Raw genomic sequence first — 24,521 nt, 5'->3', positions numbered from 1 at the left:
AATTTATTTTCTACAATTAGGGAGGGTCGGGACACTATGCTCGTGATTTTACTAATCCAACACGCCCATCATGTAAGTATTGCACGTTGTTTGATCATGAAATAAAAGATTGTCCGACACTGATAGCTAGGATAAGTGAAAAAGGGGCGCTACTACCTCCCTTGACTCAGAACCTGCAGATGATGAGGTCTAAGCCACTCGAGGAAGATCCGAATGTAAATATAGTGCTTCGGAGTGGAATCGCGATGTGAGATGACAAGGGGAAAGAGTTAGAAGATCGTACATAGGTTCACAAGGCCCCAGTGAAAGAGGTTGAGTTTGACATGGAGCCCACTCGGGAATCATTCATGGAAGCTAAGAAGAGCTTCGCTGAGGCCTCCACTTCGGGAAGCAAGGATAAGCCTGAGTCGGAAATGGACCCCTCTATGCTCACAACTTTCCTAGAAACATGTATGAAGTTACTGCCCGACAGTAAGGCTATAAAAGGGCTACAAGAACTCACCAATAGATGTGCTGGGACTGTACCAGGGGAACCGCATGTAGTACGCAAGATCGAAAAGCATAAGACAAGGATGGGGCAAGAAATGAGACTCACCGCACAAATAAGAGAATACGAAATGGATCAAGTCATCATGGATTTGGGATCAGATACGAATGTATATTAAATCAGACTTGGGAGCGAATGGGGTGACCTGCACTACAATGGTCTTCGATTCAGCTAAGGATGTTGAATCAGCAGAAAATCATACCCATGGGGCAGTTGTAGAGATTGACTATGGATATTGAGGGAGTGAGTGCGCTAGAATATTTTGAAGTAATAGAGATTGTTGATGACATCAATCCCTACCTTGCACTCCTGGGAATTGACTGGGCTACTGATATGAGCATGGTAATCAATCTGAAGAAGTGAAAGATGATCTTTGAGAAGAAATCATTGCGCATAATAATACCCCTGGATCTTGCTAAAGGATCGCATTATATGGAACCAGTCTGCAACTATGAGAGTGATGATGATCTAGACTGCATCTATAAGATAACAACACAAGACCAAGACTAGGTGAATCCCACCGCGGATGGACAGATTACATGGGAGCATGAGATTTTTGCACTTCAGATTCTGACGAAGAAATAGAATGCTGGCAGAATCAATTACACGAAGTAACTACAATGAATTACAATATGATGACCTAGTCGCTATGTTGTGTGTCATCTGAGGTAAGAAATCTTCCTACTTATGATGGTTTAACTGAGGTAGATACCTTGTTGGATGCATTTGAAAGGGAGGTGCTAGAAAAGCAACGCTTCTAGGCCTTGAACTAGGTACTGCGTGCTACGCCCGCAAGATGGTGGGGTACACACAAGGGAATCTTTCATGATTGGTGCGAATGTAGGAGGATGATGAGAAAATAATTTGGGAAGCCTAATATGTGACTGACAGATGTGTATGATGGATAGGATGATCCAGACACACGGTTGGCAAAAGCGGAGAATAACTATTCCAACACTGAGCATGAAGGGTTAGCTATGGTGTATGTGCTCCAGAAGTACTGACACTACTTGGTAGGCAAGCCTAGGGTATGTAGGGTATCGTAGTTTAGGTTAGTATAGGTAGGAGGCCACTTTAAGATGTATATGGATCACTATGCGCTGAAGTACTTGGTCAATAAGCCTGTGTTGTGGGGGTGAATTTCCAGATGGCTCTTGTTGTTCCAAGAGTAGGATTTTGAAGTTGTTGTAATTGAACCTGGGAACAGACAATCTATTGCGCATAAAAACAAGGGAGGAACCTACTAATTTGGAGGAAGTATTAGCTGACGAGCAGGTCTTTGCTATGCACATCGCAGATGGACATTTCGAGGATATAATACACTTTCTAAAAACAGGATCTACATCGAAAGGACACTCTGTCCAACAAAAGAAGGAATTAGTGGTGCATGTGGCAGACTTCTTTGTCATTCATGGGCATCTATACAAGACAGGGAATGATGAAATATTGCAAAGGTATGTACCTGAGTTTGAATGAAGTAGCATCCTTGTGGACACTCATGGGGGTGGCGCAGGAGGAAATTATGAAGAAAGAGCAACCGCGCAGAAGATTCTACACAGTGTGTGGTGGTGGCCAACCCTTCATTAGGATTCAAAATCATATTGCTTGGCATGTGATGTGTGTCACAGAATAGCTAGGCCATCACGAAGGGATGAAATGCCTTTGAATCCACAAATGACATTGCAACCTTTCAAAAAGTGGGCAATGGGTTTTGTATGACATATTCAGCCACAAGGAAAGATGGGCGTCAGGTACATTATCACTGCGACGGAGTACTTGACTCATTGGGTAGAAGCATAGCCAGTGAAGGATTGCATGGGAACAACTGTCACGAAGTTCCTATTTGAGCATGTACTAATGCGATTTATATGTCCAAGGATCTTGATGAGCGATCATGGTATGAACTTCCTGAATGAGACAATCAATGCACTAACGGAGGAATTTCATGTGTATCGCCAAAAGAGCACACCTTATCACCCATAGGCTAATGGGACAGTTGTAGTGTGCAACAAAGTGCTTGAAACTACACTAACCAAGGTTTGCAATGCTCAATGAAGTGATTGGAACCTATGCATACTTGTAGTATTATGGGCTTACCGAATGACGTAAAAGAAGTTAACGGGACAAACACCCTTTAGGCTAGTATGCAGGGTTGAATTCGTGATGCCTATGGAATACATCGTGCCTAGTATACGCATAGCAGTGATCACATGTATGACAGACCACCGATCCCTGGAAGAGAGGCTCATGTAGTTGGATGAGCGCGAAGAAGAAAGATTTTTGGCTGGATTTCACCAGCATGTCCAAAAGCAGCGTGAAAATGTGTGGCATGACTGACATATTAAGCTACGCACCTTCAAGGTGAACGATCTAGTTTTGTTGTATGATAGTAATTTTGATAAATTCCCTGGAAAATTCAGGATTCGCTGGTTAGGGCCATATTTTATTAAGGATATTACTGAAGGAGGCGCAGTACAGTTGGTTAACCTAAATGGAGAACCCTTCCTAGGAAAGGTGAATGGCAGTCACTTGAAGCCATAGACCGGAAATGCAGCCATGTGACTATATCAAAGTAGCACAGTCTTAGTGCTCCAGGCAACTGAAAGGAGGAACAAGACTATAAACTACACTACTCGAGTTGGGGAGTTGTGGGATGTAAGGACTGCGCAAAGCAGCGAAGTGCCACGAGGTTCGCAACATTGTGAAGACAGCTATGCTAGTGCATAGGTCCACCAAACAATGACCGTTAAAGTCACTATTCACAACTTGATGATCAGTTTGAGTCCACATGGAGTGGGTGGCAGGCATTTAAGGTGAAATTTATGGGTTAGATTCTTGAAAATTTGTCGCTAATCTAGCATTAATGGGCTGATTGTGGGGGGAATGGTCGAATTTGAATCCAAAAATACCTATATATTACAAGTGGTTTTCTAGCAAAAAACACTTGGCATTTTGAAAATTCAGTTGTTGCGCTATCAAGTCTGTATGGACCTTACAAATTTTGAGGCTTTGAGAGCAAGTTCAGTGTTTGAAACATTGCGGAAGGAGATGGAGGACCTCCTAACTAGAATGATGTCAACAACTGAGGAAGTCGCACAAGAAATTGCGGTAGTAGAAGCCCCAGAGAGAGTTAGAGTGATAGTTGGGGTCCCTAAATCACCTAGAACACCAAAACCTAAGAAGGATAAATAGGCTATGATCCTGGTGCGTGTCTCACCAAGAAACCCACAGAGAACGAAGCTCACCTTGTAGGAAAATGGGAAGGCCATTAATTTGGAGGTCGACGAGAAAGAATATGAAGAATTCCTAGTGGATGAGGAGGACATGGAAATGGAAGTTGAAACCCAGGGTGTGGACCCTATTACCCGGTTACCATAATATGTTCCTTCATGCAAGGGTAAATCCAGGGTGCCGAAGAACATAGATGAGAGCAAGAACTCTTTACAAACTCTGCTACTCCCATATGACATTTTTTTGAGGGGCCACATTTGGGGCGAGTTCCTATACTGAAATTTGAGGATTGGGACATCGTAAATCTTGAGAAATTCCCACATTTATTGACTAAGTAGCTAATGCACTAGTGGATTGATGCAACGGTTGGAATGATTGAATTGGAGCCACACACTTGGCTCAAGGGTGTAGAAAAAGTTGAGTTGCTAAACCTGCTCTGGATGTCGTGTTACCACCATGCCCTAGTGACTGCCTTCATCATCAGGCAACCACTCTGGTTAGTGAATGATGGGTGTTTGTGGATGGAGGAGCCCATTCCCATCACAGACCACTTGATTCATCAAATCACATGGCTGCCTTACTCAGGGGAGGATTGAGCCATTATTTCACATGGAAAAGGTGGCAAGTTGGTCCTTATGGAAGCGATGAAGAAGAAGTGAGGATATGCCATCTCCAACATTAAAAAACTGTAGTCAAGGTCACAACACAAATTTTAGCAGGGAAAGTGATGTGGAAGTGCTATGCAAATGAAGTGCCCACGCCTGTGATTGAACTAGCAGCCTAATGCGCAGAAGGATGATAGCTCAACTAGGCGAACTTTCTATGTGGCGAGTTCCTTGTGAACTGTCGCGAGGCACAATAGTAGGGAAAAACATTTCACTACATGTGGCTCTTTTGTCGATCGTACCAGTGGCATGGGAGCTGACATAAGACATCAAATTCCCTTTAGTCGTGCCATACCTTCCGGAGGCAATGAAGTATGCTTCGCTATCGGTGACCAAGGATGCGCGACACATCAAAGAAAGTAAGATCTTTTGGGTCTTAATGGAGATGAGTATTTGGATGGGGATCAATTGCAAGCCGTGTTGTCACCCACAGTATATGCCAGTTTGCAGTGCTTTGTGGAGTTCAATGCAGATTTCCACCATGACTTTATCAGGGAACAGAAGGAACCTATGAAGACATGGCATAACCTACCATATCTGGCAACTGATGATGTAAATTTTGTGGTCCTCAAGTCTTGGCCGCCGGAGTAGCGCACTCCAGCTAACTCCATGGTGGAAACATACATGTCCGTCGCGTAGCATAAGAAGGAGGAAACAAAGCCCTAAATGGCATAGCTGTTGGAGAAGCGCAGAAAAGAGGAAGCAGAGGCTATGGTCCAGGCAATACACGATGCTGCGGAATTGGTGGAACAACAAAAAATAGGAGAAGAAGAGTGCAAATGATAGAAGTCACCTTTAACTAAAACTAAGGTAGAAAATGAGATAGAACAAGGTGGCATATACCTGCAAATGACGTCCACCCAACTCAAGAATCTACGACCATGAGAGAAGGTAGTGCCATGAAAGGAAACCAAGGCATGAAAGACATCCTTTGACCCAATCACCCTCACTTAGGGGGATTTGCATGATATTGGAGAAACGATGAGGGATGTCACCGCGGAGGCCCTTCAAAAGTTTGAAGAGAAACAACAATTGGTATTGGGGGCTCTCTAGAGAGAGCTGCAGGAATTGTAGGTTCGTACTCCATAGGCTAGCATAGTGTCCACCAACCTCGCAATGAGCACTTTGGCTACTGAGGAAATGTTGCACACAAGGGTTACCAACACGATAGTGCTACCAAATGGGGCACTCCCTACCAAGAATGAGGTCAACAAACCCATCATCAGTAGTCTGAAAGGGGTAGGATTAATTATGGCAGCGCTCCCTCAGGAGACGCTCTACCTCTTGCAGGATGGAGTCACCTTGGAACTCAGGGCCTAGGAGAGTCACACTCTACAAGTGATGAGCGAGCAACGCATCAAAATTGACCTGTTGGGCCTGTAGCACAACGAGGTACTAGAAAAAAATAAGAAGATCATGCATGTAGTGGAGGAATCATGTCGGATGGTCCCAAAGTCAGACATTCAGGTAGAAGAACCGATGGAGGCATGTGTCCATAAAATGGCCATGTTATGACTCAAAACTTTTCCCTAGATATTTTCAGAGGAAGGAAAGGACCGAGGTAACCACAAACTAATCTTTTAAGTATATGCTCTAGCCAACCTATGACTTAGAGAGGGCTCTCTCTATATGATTTAGCTTTGTTTGCTAGGATTTTAGGCTAGTTCTTAAGGTTTAGGGGGTTTTGATTTGTATTGGATGTTGGATGGTGGAATCCTTAAAACAAATGGATAGACTGATGTCTTTATACCATTGGGCTATGGAGTCAACGAAGGGAAACAAAACTGGAATTAACTCATTGAAGGGAGTGTTCAAAGGGCAAGCTAGCAGAGTGAAGTGTAGGTCTTTGGGCTGGATGGTTGAAATGATATTAATAAGGGTGAGAGAGCACTTAAGAATTCTCAGACTGGGATCAAAATGAGGAACAAAGGTTGATCATGAGAAAAGGGAAATTAAGAATCCTTTACTATAGACCACAACGAGACTACATAGACTAAGGAGCAATCAAGAATTCCTTAATTTAGATAATTAGCAGAAAGCATTAAAATGCATAATCGTTAAAATAGAGTACAGTGAAGTAAATTCTGAGATATCATTCCATATTATAGCATTCAGGTTTCAGATACATTAAATATTGTGGAATTGTTTTAAAGAAAAATAACAACACAAGAGAATTTACTTGTCTGCACTTTTGCTCTACACATGAATCAACTGAAATGTCTTGCCTTTAGTCATTAATCCAGCTTTTGGTCCAATCAGTGATACAATAGCTTACAGTCTTTGATCAAAAAGGTATACAAAAATGTCTAAGAATCCACACTACATACTTCAAATGGTGAAGTATTTATACAAAAATTATTACAAAATATCTCAAAACAAACTTGAGATTTATTTTAGGAAATACAAATATCTTCTTGCAAGAAGATAGAGATAGCTATTGAACTATTTCATGTTGTCCCTTTTTATGTGGTACTGTTGGCTTTTATGGTTGGATTTGTAGCCCTTTATGCTGGCTTGTAGTTATGGTCTCTTACACTGGCATCTTTTTGAATTTTATCTTTCAACTGATACTCTTTGACCCAGTTGTCCTGTTTTCATCTGTTTTATCTGGTTATTCTATTTTTACTGTGCAATAAATTTTTTCTATAAATTTCTCACAAATTCATTATCTCCCACCATTCTGCATCAGGTAATTTGACATTCATCATCCTCCTATATATCTCATCATCCTCGGTATAATTTATACAAAACTTTGCCTATTGGTAGTGATTTTCTAGATGAAGTGCTAGCTTGTTCCTTAGCCAACTGCCTTAGTCTATTATCATAGTCGAGTTGTGTCATAAGTTTGTCATTGATGACCAATGGACTGGGAAATCCTTTCTCCCTCAAAATTTGGAATTTGGCTATGAATATATTAATTGCCACCTACATGTTATGGAACTTTTCTTCTAAGTTCAGCGTCGGGTTTCTTTTCGAAAGGGCCTTCCTTATTTCCAAAATGGTTTCAGTCTTGTCTTCTATATTGATCTCCTGAAGCTCATATATGTTTTTGTTGTTAAGGAAGTGGATGAGCCTATTGGCATCGTCTGGCATATCACCCAATTCCTCCTTGACTTTCTGAAGAGATATTGTAACTATCTTTATTAGTTCTGTCTTCTCAAAAATAACTTGAATAGATGGCCATGTATCCTTGACAGAGTAAATGATATTGGTCCATAATAGTTCCTTGGTTTGACCAAGGGGTTTCTCCAATGTTAGGTCCTTTTCCAAGGCTTTGACCCTTTCACTCATTCTATGGGCTTTTTGTACCTCTTATTTTTTCATAATCTAAGCAAGTTTATAATCAGTCTCTAAACATGCCACCTTTTCCTTTAGTCTACCAATTTTTGTAGCCTGAATTGAAATCTCTTCCATGGCTCTAACTAATTCTGCTTCCTTTTCTCCTGATGCTTCTGCTACTATTATAGACTTTGTTGTAACTAGCAATGCTATGATAGGTGGAGCTGTTGGTGCAAGTGGAGATGTTAGTGAAGAAGGGTTTGTTGTAGAAAAAATAGGGATGACATTTGTAGAAGTTGTGGCAATTTTAGTTTGTTTCAGTTGGATCAAGTTACCCAATTCTTTCTTTGTCTCCCTGAGTTGATCATTGAGTTTTAGGGCCAAGTTGATTATCTCTTCATGTTTGGTTTGGCTCTCTATGACTTCAAGTGTTTGAGGATGTTGCAGCTATGGTATTCTCAATTTCTTCTTCAGTGCAACAATATCATTGTTCTTCCTCTTTATCATCTGCTCCATGGCTCTTATATCCTTGGGATAGTGTCCCAGCTCAGTAACCAAGTCTTCCAAAGACTTAATCCTCGTATCTTATCATGTGATGAGGCCTTTTCTAACTAAAAATGTGTTGAGATGTTTTTCAATGAGTTTTGTAGCTGATGGGTAGCTATGGCTTTACTGATGAGGGTGGAGTATATCATCTCTCCAACCTGTTTGTGCAGGTATATTTGATCTATGGGTTGAATGTACTTTTCCAATAATTCAAAGTCAACCCTCTTGTAATCTAATGATATCTTGGATTGATGTGCTATAGGTTTGATAAAGGACATCTGTAGCTTTCCCTCCTTGATGTCAAAGGCTGACATTAGCTTTGTTTGATTTGTGGGAGTGAGATTTAGGTATTGGGCATATGTTTGGGCTTTAAGCCTCTCATTCGTCATTTTGATCTCCTTATATTTGTCCTTTACATCTTGATCTTTGTTAGCAGGCCAACTGCAGGAAGACAATTGCACACTAAGCTGCCTTTCCAACATCTAAGTCTATGATGTGGAAGACTCTTGCATGTCTTCAAATGGAGTTGTGGGCCTACTTCTATCTACTGTTATGTTGGTAACTTGTGCTGATCCTTCTTTGTACTCCAGTTCAGAGGAAAGATTAAGCCTTTGCCTATTACTGTGACTTGCTTCTTGCTGCAAATTGGAGGTATCCATTCCTAAAGTTGAATCTCCCTCTCTGTTTCTTTTTGGATTCTTCTCGTCATTTTGAGGAGTTTATGTAACTAGAGGAGTGCTCATGGATCTTTCTTGCTCTTCTAGTACATGTAGAAAAGTGTTCCCATCAAGCCGCTTTTCCAAATCAATTAGAGCATTTTCTACATCTACCCTTGTGCTGTCTCTATCTACTAAAGTATTTTCCACCCATTATGTTTTATTTGCATATGCCTCTATCTCTGGTATGGGGTGGTGAATGAAAGGTCCTAGCTTGATCTTTTTCATTTTCTTGGTAATGAATTCAAAAGGGTCATATCTCCATACAAAACACCTTTCAAATTTTAGGCTTTGTAGGATTAGGTCTGCCTCTTTCCCTACCTCTTTGGAATTACATATGAAGGGACCTAGCTAATATTTGATTTTGAAATTGGCCTTCTTCTTGGCATTGAAAAATTTGACCTCATCTACATTGATGATTTGTCTGTAATATTCTAAGGCAAACAACCTCATGGGGAGGTATCTTGGCAACTTATATGGTGCAAGCAGACAACCATATATTATGATATCTTTGTGGTTTTGGTAAACCAATCACACACTTTGGTTTGCTTGGAAAGCTAGAGGAATTTCTTTATCTTTGGGCTTATCCTAGGTGGAGGATTCCAAGTGATCATAGTCATGATTGGATGCACAAAAGAGTCTATGAAGTCAGAGTATTTATAAGGTGATCTAAACTCATGGAAAAGTGGGGTCCAAAAGATGACAGATCTGGGCTGGCCCCTGGTGTCAAGCTTATGGAGAGTAAAGGGAAACTTATCTTATTGATAATACAAAAATAGATGGTACAATACAGAGGAGTATTTGAAAACTCTCCCATTTCCCATTCTTGTGAACTGCTCATGCATTGTATCAATTATGAAATTGGCAAAGTCATATATGATTGCAGGAGGTTCCCTGGGGTATAAAAGGACATGAAAGCAAGAATAAGTTCATAAATGTATTCACTGGTAGAGTAACCCAAAACACGGGATATCATGGTTACAATGTTCTAGCCCCATTGAGAGAAAAATACTACCACATATGGAGGGGGGTCCTTAGGGATGTGCTTTTCCTCTCTAATGAATGTTTAAAACAACTAGGCCAATCTTGAAGGGCTTAGCTGGGGATACTAGTCCAACAGGTGTCTAGTTGAGGGTGGGGTTAGGTTTTTCCCTAGTTGGAATTGAAACATTTCATTAATTGACTCGACTATGATAGTGAAAAAAACTTTCTCGTCATGAGACATTATGGCTCTATGGCTGGGGATGTAGAATGCATAACACATGAACAATTTTTGGAAAGATGTGAGCCTAGGGGAACTGGTATCTGGGTAAACTAGACTCCTAGAGGCCAATATCGCCCGTATGGTTTAGGTATCTGTCTTGCTTAAGCAATGGATTTTAAGGACGAGCTCTATTGCAGTTATATCTTTGATTTGGAAATCCCTGTCAGCCAAGGGAAGGTGGTCCAGGTCTAAGTGTGGAGTAGTAATTGGTCAAACGTCCATAGAGATAGGGGTAACCATAATTCAGTTCTTGTCAATTTAAATTATGCTATGGGGGGCTTTATCAGTGGTTTTTAGCTTTTAATAGGGTTTAGGTGATCAATTTATAAATTGGTAGTATTATTATTTAATTTCTTAATTTAAAATACTACACAGGCTAAAGGTCTTGAAATTTCTAGGCGTAAGAGGTAATTTGCATTGAAATACCTGCAATTGGGCAAATTGGCTCTGAAAATGGTGTTTGACGGCAGCTACAATGGTTGGTGTGGTTGTGGTATGGTTCTAAAAAGGTTGGCTGGGCTGTCTACGACGTCCTCTAGAGCAGAATTGGAAGTATGTGGGTAATTTCGACGTTTATAGTGGTAGCAATGGTTTACATAGTTTACAGAGAGGATGTGGAGAAAAAAGGGTGAAAGAGGGCTTCATGACCTTTTATAGAGAAAATGACTAATTTTGGCAGGTTTCACTTTAGGATGAATAGTGACGGTTTTTTGGTTAAGTGGGGGAAGCGGTTTTGGAAAGCCATCGCACCGATTTTGTGGTGTAGGTGGTTTTGTGGAGGGGTCACCTGATGCCATACATCATCTGACACGTAGCATCGGGGGTGGGGAGAAAAACCACTTTATCGGGTGGTTATTGTTTAGCCATTGAGCACGACCAATATGGTTGTGCGTCATTGGATGTGGGGGAGGAATGATCAATGGTAGTTGGGAGGCAAAGCTACGTGGAGGGAAATGACAAGAGTTGATGGGGGGCCTATGGGTTTAATTATGGTAGTTCAGGATTAGCTTAGGGACTAATCCTAGGTTAAATGATTAGGTTGGGCTTGAGGAGGGATTAGGGAGTCAGGTGAGGCAGACATGGGATTAACATAAGTTTTACTGGGGGTTAGGTAAATTAAGTGAAGTTATATCGGGATAAGGGGTAGTTTATATTAGATTTTATTAAAATTAAGGGGTTGGGGTATTTTATATAGGGTTTTATTTATTTATGGGAAAAGGGTTAAAATGGGTTTATATAATAGAGATAGTTAATTAATATGAAAGTGACGGCAGAGTGGGTTTTCTAAAGTAAAAGGGGCTAAGTGTATGCAATTGTATGTTTAGATTTATACTTAGGATAAAAACTTTTGGTGGGTTTTTTGTGCGAAAGGGTTTTACATGGGGGTAAGTCACTTTTCCTAGGTAAAAGGTGTCCACCATAGGAAAGTGTGATTTTATTAGGGAAATGAGGGGAAATGAAAGTGGAATGTGCTTTCATGAAGGGGGTTCTAGTACTTGTCCCCCTAAGTCATTAAGCCGAGGGTCCCATCCCTCCAAAAGTCAGAGAAATTCTCTGAGCCTTTTTTACTTGTAGTATTTAAGTACTAGAACTTATTTATGGGAAATTAGTGAAGTAAAGAGGTGAAATGAATGAAGGGATGTTAAACAAACCATATTGTGAACCATTGTCTTTGTTTTGTTTACTAATTATGGTCATTTGAGAGATTCATTTAAAACAATGACATAAGTGTTTTGTGTAATCACATGATATTTCTACAACCTTTCTACTACTTACCCATTTACTCATCCTACTATTTTCTCTTCATTTTATTTGGATGCATTTAGGCTAGAAAACCCTTATCAATATTTTCTTTTCTTTTACGAAGTAAACTATCTAATTCTAACCTTATAACATCCAAGTGCTCAAATTAATCTAACGAGCTCCTTTTATTTATTCTACCTATCTAATGATCTACCAAGATTACACTGTTTGGTTAGATTTTATCCACTAACTATAGACATAAAATTCAAAGCATGGTATAATCAAGATTAAACAGTTTGATTACCATGGATTGTGGCATGAGTAACAAGCTAGACACAATCATTATTATGCATAAAAGTAAATAGTAGTGGCACTTTGACTTACACACTCTCATGGTCTCTTTTTGTCTTTTGGGGTTCATATATATATATATATATATATATATATATATATATATTTTTGACCTTTTTGTATTATTTTCTCCTTTGATTATTCTTTTAGGACATACCCTCTTTACATTTTTTAATTTTTTAATATGGAAAACATTTGTAGAGAGAAAAAGTATGTACAATATTACAAGGCTTAATCTTATTCATTCAAAATTATGACTCCTATTGGTATAGCAACCTAACAGTGGCTCCACTTTGGGATGGCATTTTCTAGTGAAATGTCAAGAAATTTTAAGATCATTGGCCTCTGAATTGTTGTTGTTGTTACCTTGCAAATTTTCCTCTATGCCTCTGCAGTATTCATACTTATGACAACAAATCCTTAAAGCTTATGGCCTTCTCTTCGGGCTTCAACTTCAAGAATCACCATCCAATCCAAACTAAATTTTTGAAAATAGAATATGTACAAATGGGAAATGAAAAAATAGTAACTAGGATCAAAGTAATATTTTAGCATTTGACCATTCACTGGCCCACCTTCTGCTTCTGTACCATCAAATTCTGTCAGAAAGAAAGCATTATTACCTCTGAAATCATAAATGACATATGGGCCTTTCCATATAAAATCAAATTTCCGATGCTTACCTTTGTCTTGCCTCCTTAAATCCCACTTGAGCACCTTGTCCCCAAGGTAGAAATTTTTAGCCTTGGTTCTTTTATCAAAAATCTTTTTAACCCTTTCCTACACAACTTGAGACCTGATGTAGACCTCTTCTCGAGTTTGTTGAAGATGAATAGTTTGGTTGATTCTTCTTTGGATACTATTGGTTTCAACTTGAAATTCTTGCAACATATTCATTATTGGTTTTCCCAAAGAGGATGGAAAAACAACTTCCATCCCATAAACTAGCTGATAGGGAGAGGTACCAATTGATTTCTTAGTGGTCAATCTGTCTGCCCATAAGGCATTGATTAGCTTCTTATTACAAATTTTCTTATTATCCTCTAATAACTTCTTCATGATGTTTACGAGGCTTTTGTTTGAGGATTCTACTAGTCCACTTCCTTGAGGGTAATAGGCTGTAGAATGACCCAGGGTGATATGATATTTATTGCAAAAATCTATCATTCTTTTGGATTTAAAGGTTGCTACATTATTAGTAATGATCTTAGTTGGACATCCAAATCTTGATAGAATATTGGTTTCAAGGCAGGTTATGATAACAGTGTCTGTGGCTTGCCTTGAAGGTATGGCCTATTTCCATTTCATGAAATAGTCTATGGCTGCGAGGATCCATTTGTGTTGGGAAGAGGAGGGCGGGTGAATTCAGCAATGAAGTCTAAACTCCATTATTGAAAATGTTTTTCAGCAAAGATTTGCTTGAGGTATCCTAAAAAATTTGACATTTGTGACAAGAGGTCACATATTTCTTAACATCCGAAAACAAGGTAGGCCAGTATAAACCAGCTCTAAGGATTTTATTTCCAATGGTCTTCTAGTAAGGGTGTCCTCCACAATCGCCTACATGAAACTCTTGCAATACATTGTCAAGTTCATATTTTAATAAGAAATTAAGAAGAATACCTTCATGATCTCTCCAAAACAAAGCATTGTCTAATATACAAAATTTCAAGGATTTCATCTTTAAAAACTTGCTTTTAGTTCTAGATAATTCAGGAGGAGATTGTAAGTTCTGTAAAACATAAATAATATCAACATACCAAGGTGATTCAATAAAGTCCTGGATTATTAGTGGAGTTACCATCTCCTCTCAATCTTCTAATTCTACAATAGCGTTTACATTCAAGGCCTGGCCGTTTGATTCAGCCATGATTTTGGCTAAACCTTGGCCCTTGATTAACTTAGTTGGTTTTGTTTCTATATCATACTCTAAAACAGTGCCAATCCACTTTCCCCTCTTTCCATCTAGACCTTCCTGAGTCAGGATGCTTTTGACTACTGAATTTGGAACGTAGGCCACTATATGAGAATATAAAATGTATACCCTGAAATCCTTAATGGATTTGACTAAAGCCAATGCTTCTTTTTCCATTATATTGTATTTTAGGGGGGCATCTCTCAGGGCTTTGTTAAAGAAATCAATAGCTTGTTCGTAGCCCTAGTCATTTTTCTACAATAGAACTGCAGCTATTGTGTGCTCAGAAGCAAAGGAAAATAAGATGAAATCTCTATCAAATTTTGGAATGATTAGCACAGGTGTTTTAGTTAAGGCCATTTTAATGTATTCAAAGGATTTTTTAGTGTCAAAAATCCATTTTATGGTAGAATCTTTTTTTAGCATATTGTTAAGTGATCTAATTAATTATGCTAGATTAGATATAAATCTTCTAATAAAGTTAATTTTTCCTAAAAAAACTTGGAACTCTCTATTGTTCCTTGGGTGTTGTATTTGCAAGATGGATTCTATTCTTGAAGGGTCTATTCATATACCATATTTTGAAATTATGTGACCTAAGAACTTCCCTTCCTCTAACCCAAACAAAGACTTCTTGGTGTTTAAGGAGATTCCATATTTCCTGCATTTAATAAAAACTTGCCTTAGATGATCCAAATTTTGATTGTCAAACTTTGAAAAAACAATGATGTCATCTAGGTATATCACAAAGAAATCATGAATTTCTTTTGCGAAGGCTATATCCATATCCCTTTGGAAAGTGGCTCTTGCATTTATTAGCCCAAAAGGAATTTTCACATACATAAATGTGCCCTAAGGAGTAATGAAGGCAGTCTTAGGTTGGTCATTTGGATAGACCAAGATTTGATTGTAACTAGAAAACCCATCCAATAATGAGATTCTGGTTGATCCAAATACCCTTTGTAAAATATGGTTCATTTTGGGGAGAGGGTAATTGTCTTTTAGTGACACTTTGTTTAGGTTTTTGAGATCGACACAGAGCCTCATCTCACCAATTTTCTTCCTAGTTGGCACCAAGTTTGTGTTGGGTTGTGTTATATTCTTTCCACGACTAGCCGATGTAGTTAACCGGGTGGTTAAAAAGCAGACGGAGCCCCCCCTTCGTTGCGCCGATTGCGTAGCCGGAGGAGTCACAGAGGGTTTGACGGGTGCAGGTAACCCCACTGTATGGGGTCCAGGGCATCGCCCTAGAAAATTTTGGTTTCAGACCTTATGTTAGGTTGGGCAGACCCACCTATCGTTTTTTGCACGATTTTCACACATAGTTTTGGATGCGATAGTTTTCAGTCCATCGTTTTGGATGCAATGGTTTTTTGGCCCATGGTATTGGATGCTTCGACATGTATAAATATGTATTGTAACATTGAAAGGAATATAATGAAAAATCAAGCTGGTAGCCCCAATTTTGGGATCCAGGGGAAGATATCTGTGTATATGTGTTTTATGTGTTATGCTCTCACATTGTTTATTTTTTGTGTTTTAGAATTCATATGCAGGTAATTTCTGTATGGGGTTAAAACCTACATTTGGTATCAGAGTTGTTTTGGATTCAAGGGGATGCGTTTGTTGCTGAGGTGTTTTGCTCGGGCCTGTGGGAGACCCTGTTCAGTGGGAGATCTATGGGATCGATTCTGGTGGTGAAAGAAGATGGCGAGCAGTGGAAAGATAGAGATCAAGAAATTTAATGGTCAGAGTTTTGAGTTGTGGAAAATCAATATGGAGGACCTATTGGTGGATAAAGATCAGTGGATCACAGTAGATTTGGGTACTAATCTAATGGGAGTGTTCAATGAAGAATGGAAGAAGTTGTATCGGAAGGAAAAGATCGCAATACGATTATGTGTCTTAGATTCAGTATTGTTGAATGCATCAGGGGAAGCTACGAGGAAGGCTTTGTGGGACAAGTTAGGGACTTTGTACCAATCTAAGTCTTTGGTGAATAAACTGTTCCTATGGAAAAAAGTTGTATAACCTGAGGATGAAAGATGGAGACTCAGTGACAGAGCACTTGAAGGCTTTTAATACTGTGGTAAGTTAGTTGGCATCTGTTGATATTAAAATTTCAGATGAATATAAGTGAATCAGTTTGTTTTGTTCTCTACCAGATTTGTGGGATAGTCTAGTTATTGCAATAGGTAGCAATGCAACTACCTTGCAATTTGATAAAATAGTCTCATCCTTGCTAACAGAGGAGATGAAACGTAAAAATATGGAGAGATAGAATGGTAATTCCTTTTCTGTATGAGGACAGTCCTAGAACAGAAACAAAAATAAGTCATTGAGTGAGAGATCTAAATCTAGAGGGAGATTTGAATCACCAAGAAAACCTATAAAGGTGGTGTGCTGGAAATGTGGAAAGGAAGGCCACTACAAAAGGGAATATAAATCTAAAACTCCTGATAAAGTAAAGGGATCTGATGATGCTCCTTCTGGAGAGGTGAAAACCACCTCAGATGAAGGTGGGGATGCGTACTTGGCTTCTTCAAGTAGACATGTAGATCATGAGGCATGGTTGATTGACTCAAGTGCATATTTTCACTTCGCTCCCCATAGAGAGTGGTTCTGCGAGTATGAGAAATACGATGGTGGTGATGTCTTCTTACGGGATCATAGAAGGGCTAGAATTTTTGTTCAAGGAAAATTAAAGTTGAAGTTGCAAGGTGGAAGGGTTATAACACTTTCGGGTGTTCTGCATATTCCTGTATTGGCCAGAAATCTGATTTCTGTAAGCAAGTCGGACAATGAAAATGTAAAAATAGTGTTCGAGAAGGATACCTGCAAGTTGGTTCGGGGAGCACTGGTATTGAAGTGGGGAGTTCAAATTATAACTCTGTGCAAGCTATAAGGTAGCATTGTTGTTGATGGGTTATGGGTGCAACAGTTTTGTGGTCCCGAAAGTGGAGCAGAAAATATAGTGGTCTCCGGAGAGAAGACCATGTTATGGTATCAAAGGCTTGGACATATTGGAGAGAAGGGCCTTCGAATACTTCATGGTAAAGGTATAGTAGAAGGTATGAGTAATAGCATTCTAGGTTTTGATTTATGTGAAAATTGTGTATATTGGAAGCAAAATTGGATGAGTTTCCCATCTGGTGGTAAGAGGGTGAAACAGATATTAGAGCTTGTGCACAATGATGTGTTTCGACTTGTGAAGGTTCCATCACTGGCTAAAGTCTATGTACTATGTATCATTTATAGAAGATTTCTCAAGAAATACATGGATATATTTCCTTAAGAAGAAATATGAAGTCTTTGATAGGTTTAAAAAATTTAAGGCTCTGGTGGAAAACCAGATAGAGAAGAAGATAAAGGTGTTGAGGATAGATAACGGTGGAGAATTTTGCAGTAAGGAATTTGAAGAATTCTGTAAGAAGTCTGGTATATCATGGCAGAATACTACTCCATATACACCTCAGCAAAATGGAGTTGCAGAAAGAATGAACAAGACACTGATGGAAAGGGCAAGAATCATGCTCAGTGGTGCCAGGTTACGACAACAATTCTGGGTAGAGGTAGTGGATACTACATGTTACCTAGTCAATAGGTCACCTTCATGAGTGTTGGAGGATAAGACTCCACAAGAGGTATGGACTGGTAAGAAACCCTCTCTTTCACATCTGAGGGTATTTGGATGTGATGCATATGTACATGTTCCAAAGGAGAAAAGAACAAAGTTGGATAGTAAATATGAAAAGTGCATTCGTATTGCGTCTAAGGATGCTTTAAAGGGTTATAAGCTTTGGAACCCAGTAACAAGGAAGGTTGTGTACAACCGAGATGTGGAGTTCAGAGAGGTTAAATATGTTATTAAACATGAATTCCAACCAAAGGAACCTAAGAAGATAGAGTTTGATCTTAAGGAGGAAGAATTGGATTCTACAGTAGAGGAGGAATTAGAAGATGAAGAGCCACAAACTCCAGGTGTGAGAAGATCAATTCGAGAAAGAAGGCAACCAGAAAGGTATAGTCCATCTACTTTTTGTTCAAATTTTGCTTTATCTATTATTGATGATTATCTCAGCACTGTGAAGGAATCAATAGATTAAGAGGATGGAAAACTTTGGAAAGAGGCCATGGTTGATGAAATGACATCTTTGCACAAAAAAAGAGGCTTTGGATTTGGTGGAGTTGCCGGCTGGAGGGAAACCCATTGGCAGCAAATGGGTGTTCAAGAACAAGACAAGTACAAAAGGAAAGGTGGAGAAATAGAAAGCTTGGTTGGTAGCAAAAGGTTATTCCCAGGTGCCGGGAATTGATTTTGGTGATATTTTTTCTCCTGTTGCCAAAATAGATTTTATTATATTGTTGTTATCTGTTGTTGCTACTTTTGATTATGAGGTAGAACAGATGGATGTTAAGATAACATTTCTTTACGGGGATCTAGAAGAGGAGATCTACATGAAACAACCTAAAGCTTTTGCAGTGAAGGGTAAGAAAAAACAGGTATGCAAGTTAAGAAGTCTCTATATGGGTTAAAAAAGTAACCAAGGATGTGGTATCAGAAATTTGATACATTTATACAGGGAATTGGCTTCACCAAAAGTAAATAAGATCACTATGTGTATTTTAAATTAATTGGTGACCATGTTATTTATCTGGTATTCTATGTGGATGATATGTTGCTGGTTGGAAATAACAAAGAAATTATTGAGGATTTGTAGACCCAATTTTCCTCCAAATTCGAAATGAAAGATCTTGGTGCTGCAAACTATATTTTGGGCATGAAAATTAAAGGAGACTGGGAAGAGAGGAAGCTTTGGTTAAACCAAAGGAAGTATGTCGAGACAATACTGCAAAGGTTTAATATGCAGGATAGTAAACCGGTGAAGGTTCCTATTCTTGTAGTTGTGAAGTTATCTACTGAGTCCCAAGACACAAGAAGAGGAAGAGGACATGTCCCATGTTCCATATGCAAGTGCAGTCGATAGCCTGATGTATGCAATGGTCTGTACTAGACTAGACATTGCACATGCAATGGGAGTATTGTGCAGGTTTATGTTAAAACCAGGGAAGGAGCACTGGACAACAATGAAACGAGTTTTTAAGTATTTGTGTGGTACTAGTGATTATGGTTTGTGCTACCAAGGAAGACCAGGATTGGACAAGTGTTGGATATCCATGGCTGTGTTGATGCAGACTGGGCCGGAGAACTAGATCAGAGAATATCTACAAGTGGGTATGTGTTTAACCTATTTGGAGGTGCAGTCAGTTGGATGAGAAAGAAAAAATTTGTAGTGGCACTATAAACTACAGAGGCAGAATACATGGCAGCCACTCATGCAAGTAAGGAAGCAGTTTGGTTGCAGAGATTGTGTTCAAGTATGGGGTTAGTACAGGGAGCTATAAGGATAGATTGTGATGGCCAAAGTGCAAGTTTATTGGAAAAGAACCCTGCATATCATTCAAAGAAAAAGTACATTGATGTTCATTATCACTTTGTGAGGGATATTATAGAAGACAAAAAGGTGTTTCTAATAAAGGTGGACACTTTGAAGAATATTGCAGATGGATTGAAAAATAAATTGAGCTCTGAGAAGTTCTCTTGGTGTAGAGAAACAATGGGTGTTACAGGGTTGGATAAATGACTAATCTCCCTTATAATTCCCTATGGAAAGAAAACAACAAGTGGGAGAATTTTGGGTTGTGTTATATTGTTTCCAGGACTAGCCCACATAGTTAACTGGGGGTTAGAACGGAGGGCGGAGCCCCCCCTTCATTGCGTCGATTTTGTGGTGAGGGGAGTCATAGGGGGTTTGATGGGTGCAGGTAACCCCACTTTATGGGGTCCAGGGCATCGCCTCAGAAAATTTTGGTTTTGGACCTTATGTTAGGTTGGGCGGACCCACCTATGGTTTTTCGCATGATTTTCACACATGGTTTTGGACACAATGGTTTTCAGTCCATGGTTTTGGACGGAATGGTTTTTTGGCCAATGGTATTGGATGCTTCGACATGTATAAATATGTATTGTAAAATTGAAAGGAATATAATGAAAAATCAAGCCGGTAGTCCCAGTTTTGGGATCCAAGGGAAAATCTCTGTGTATATGTGTTTTATGTGTTATGCTCTCACATTGTTTATTTTTTGTGTTTTAGAATTCGTATGCAGGTAATTTTTGTATGGGGTTAAACCTACAGTTTGAGACCCAATCAGAAAATCTGATTGGTGCAATTGCTTTTGCATCATACATCCTCTGAAATTCTATTTCAATTGAAGGTAATAATATAGGATTAATCCTCATTAGATTTTGTTTGAAAGGATTTTGATTTTCATTAATGGGGATTGTGGGATGGATGATGTTGGTGTCATAGGATTTGAGGTCCTCATAAATCTAACAAAAAACATCCTGAAATTCTCAACAAATCAATGTATTTTATTTTTTTCAGTCGGAGGTAATGATTTTGAAAGTTTGATCAATTTTGGATTTTCACTGCTGCCTATATTACATTCCTCTATATCAGACCTTACTGGTTCCATTTTGGGTTTCCTAGGAACATCATTTGAATCGAATAAATCTTCCAGAGGGCTTAATCCCTTTGGCAAGAAGTTATCCTTGAGATTAATTACTTTGGTTTCTTCACTTATTATTTCATCAATCTTAATTTTCTCTAAGTTATCTATATCTAATTTGGTAAATTTGGTTGCGTTAAGTTTATCTAGTTCATCACCTTCTATCTCATTTATTGCTTATTCATCCTTAGAGTCAAGATCTATGGATGTATCAGTGTCTCTATTTTTATTTGCAAACTCTTCTTCTAAAATTAAAAAGTTATTTATCTGTTTATCATTAGAAAATACTTGTGAATTCTTCAAATTATCTGTAATTGTAGGTCTATGCCTAACTTCAGCAGTGTACTAATGGTTAGGTTCGAAGGGTAACTTGCAAGTACTGGCAAACATTGCTAAATTATGAGCTTGCATATTGTGTTTTCTAGGGATTACTGCAAGCTTGGTTTCTAGGAATGTGTTAAGTATTTCTACAATAGTTCCTCTATAACAACTTAATATAGGGTCCTTTTTATATATACATCACCTATTTGCTTTATAACTAGTTCAGAGTCTCCCATGACAGAAACTCTTTTAGCTCCTAGATTCCTAACTCGCTTAAGACCTAAAATTAATGCTTCATACTCGACCATATTGTTAGTACATTTAAAATTTAGTTTGTATGCATGGCCTTCTAAGTGATTATTCTCCAAATTATATATCCATACTCCTGCTCCTACTCCAAACTTATTGACTAACCCATAAAATTCAAGATCGCATAATATCTCATGCTCATAATTTTCACTATCTGGTGCTACAAACTTTTCCTCACTTACAATAATTTGGCCACTTTGTTCATTGAAAATTTCTGAAGTTTGGTTAGTTTCAATTTGTGTAGAAACTACAATTTATTTTGGTTCTATATTAATACTATCTAAGATAGTTTCTTGTGTGTGATCAGCATTATACAGAACAAAAGAGTCAATGTATGAATGTATGGAGTAGATGGTAAATTTTTGAGGTCAATATTGGCTACTAACCATGTATTTCATTAAGGTTCTCAGTATATTTTCTTAGGTTGTCCAAAAATAAAATTTTTTGCATATAATATATCTAGTTGTAAGGACCCCTGAAGTTTGGCTCCCCATGATCTGGATAACTGCATGCCATACTTTGGTGGGATGTCAGCAACTACAATATCCATAAGGATGCTTTTGGCAAGATATTGGACTAAAGTAGCACACAAATATTTAATCAATCCTAGACACTTTACTTGACTTTTGTCAAATGAGAATAAGTCCTTGTAAGGCCTTGTAATGTCTAGGTTTAATTTATCCATCAATGTTTTGAGCATTAAGTTGTGAGAGCCCCCAGAATCCAACTTTGCATTGTGTAGAATTTTATCATGGATACTAAGGCAAATGTAGAAAGGTGGTACTCCTCCTTCTAGTGGTTTTCCATTCACATCTGGACCAAATATGAGTTCTGGTTGGTCATCAAACAAATTGACAGAATCCTCATTTTCAGAAATGTTTAAGGTCTGGTTTATCAGTGATTTGTAAGTTTCATTCCTGATCAGTTCTATTAAAGAAACTGAAATCTTAAGCCTTTCTATTTTTTCTCCTAGATTGAATGGTGAAGAAACTTTTTCGGTTTGAAGGTTTTGAATTTTTTAAGCAGTGATCTGAATAGACTTATCTTCCTTTCATTTATTGGGGATCTCCTTATGTTGATTTTCGGATTTGGTGTTTTGAGTTTTTTCCACTGGTTCCTTAGGTGGAATTGAGGTGGATGGTTGATCAGAAGAAGGTTGATCAGAGGTTATATCTACAATGGTGGGACCAGAAGGATTTGGGTTCTGCCTAGGGAGAATTTGGAGGACTTTTGGAACAGGGGCTTCTTTTATTTTCTTAGGTTGATTTTGCACTATTTTCTTGGTTTTGGTAAGGGACATTAGTGTTCTTTTTTCTTCTTAGGTTATATTGTTTATGCACTTCAAAGATGGCAGAATCATATCCTTGTTTATAATCAAATGACTCTCCAGACTGGATTTGTAATTGCTGCAACATATGCAATTCCTACTCATCTTGGGTTAGAAAAACAATATCCTCATCATCTAATCTCATTAAATTGATCTATGTGTCTTGCTCTAAGTCTTTAGGATGGGATGTTTCTACATAATTTTCTTGAAAATAAGGTCTAATGTTATGATCTAGTTCATTTTTCCCAATGTTTTGATATTGGTTTTTTCTAAATTTTGGGTTTCTAACTGGAGGTGCTTGTTGGTTATCCCATTGGGGTTTCCTTTCTACGTTATCTATTCTATCCATTAGTCTTTCCATACTTTTGGCTAAACTATCTATTTTGATGTCAGATGGTGAAGCTTCATCTTTAGCAGTTCCTCTTTTTTCATTTCTAACTCAAGCTCTTTTAGCTAACAAATTAGCTTCAACACTAATAGCTACACTTTGCATTTCTTCTGATGTTGGGGGGCTTCTTTTCCTAAGCTGGAATGCCATATTTGTGTCAAAACCATCAAGGAACTTTTTTAAGGCTAAGTCAGGTAGGGTCTAAGATTAAAAAGGATGACATTATATATATTGTTAAATTTAGTGCACTAATTTTGAATAGTTTCATTAGGTCCCCTTCTAATATTTTCATATTATGAAAGGAGTTGTAGGGGATTATTCTCTTTTTCCCATTTGTTAAAAATTTGTTGATGGAATGCTTCTAAACTATCAATACTATTATCAGGTAATTCTCTAAACCATTTCCTAACATCACCGGCTAAAGTCTGAGCAAATAGTCTCATTTGAACATCCACAATATCAATTTCATGTAGTTCAAAGTAATTTGTCATCTTATTGACATGGTGTTGTGCAGTGTAATGTCCTGTGCCATCAAATTGAATGATTTTGCTCTAGTAGTCTTCCGACATAGCACCAAGTGGGGCAGTAAAACAAGAGGACCATATTTGTTTGCCATGGCTATAGGTTGGGATGGGTTCAGATGTGGACGAAGAGTGGATGAAGAACCAGGACTAGTAGGTGGTGAATGGTATATGATAGGTTGGTTAGGAAGAGTAGGTACAAATGGTGGTGAAGAATGGACTTCGGAAGGTATTATTGATGAAGTTGACGGGAACAATGGTGAAATTAAAGTAATGGAAGTTTTAACAGATGACTGTGGAGATTTCAGAATGTACTCATCAATGGATTTGTTGGCATGTTGAACTTCAAGGTCTGCAACGAATTCAAGATCTAGAATAGTTTCACTGAGTGCACTTCCAGATTTTGTTCTAAATAATCAAAGATCAAATGATTCATCAAATTCAAGTTCTTCTAGAAATAACCATTCATCAAGGCATGAATTAGCTTTAACTACAAGTGTCTGATTAACTAAACTTTCTTCCTTTCTAGATTTTCTTGAAATCAGGTCGGGGTTATCAAACACTGGGGCAGGATTTGGGTTTGGATTAGCCCTAGTAAAATGAGTCTTCCTGAAAGCTAGAATTTCAAACCTTTTGATTGCGTTTGTGAGATTTTGAAAGAACTTATAACAAACGACTTTAAGAGGCTTAAGATAAAAATTTAGGATTTTCTTAAAGCTTTATTAAAACTAAGGATTCACAGTCCCCAGTGGAGTCACTCATAAATTTTCCCTAGAAGTTTTCAGAAGAATGAAATCACTGAGGTTACCACAAACCAATCTTTTAAGT

This window comes from Pinus tabuliformis, chromosome 5_1 (assembly GCF_031772625.1).
Source record: "Pinus tabuliformis cultivar Carrire ecotype Pingquan chromosome 5_1, CPIR1, whole genome shotgun sequence".
Taxonomy (NCBI): domain Eukaryota; kingdom Viridiplantae; phylum Streptophyta; class Pinopsida; order Pinales; family Pinaceae; genus Pinus; species Pinus tabuliformis.
Note: the sequence above shows the minus strand (reverse complement) of the source record.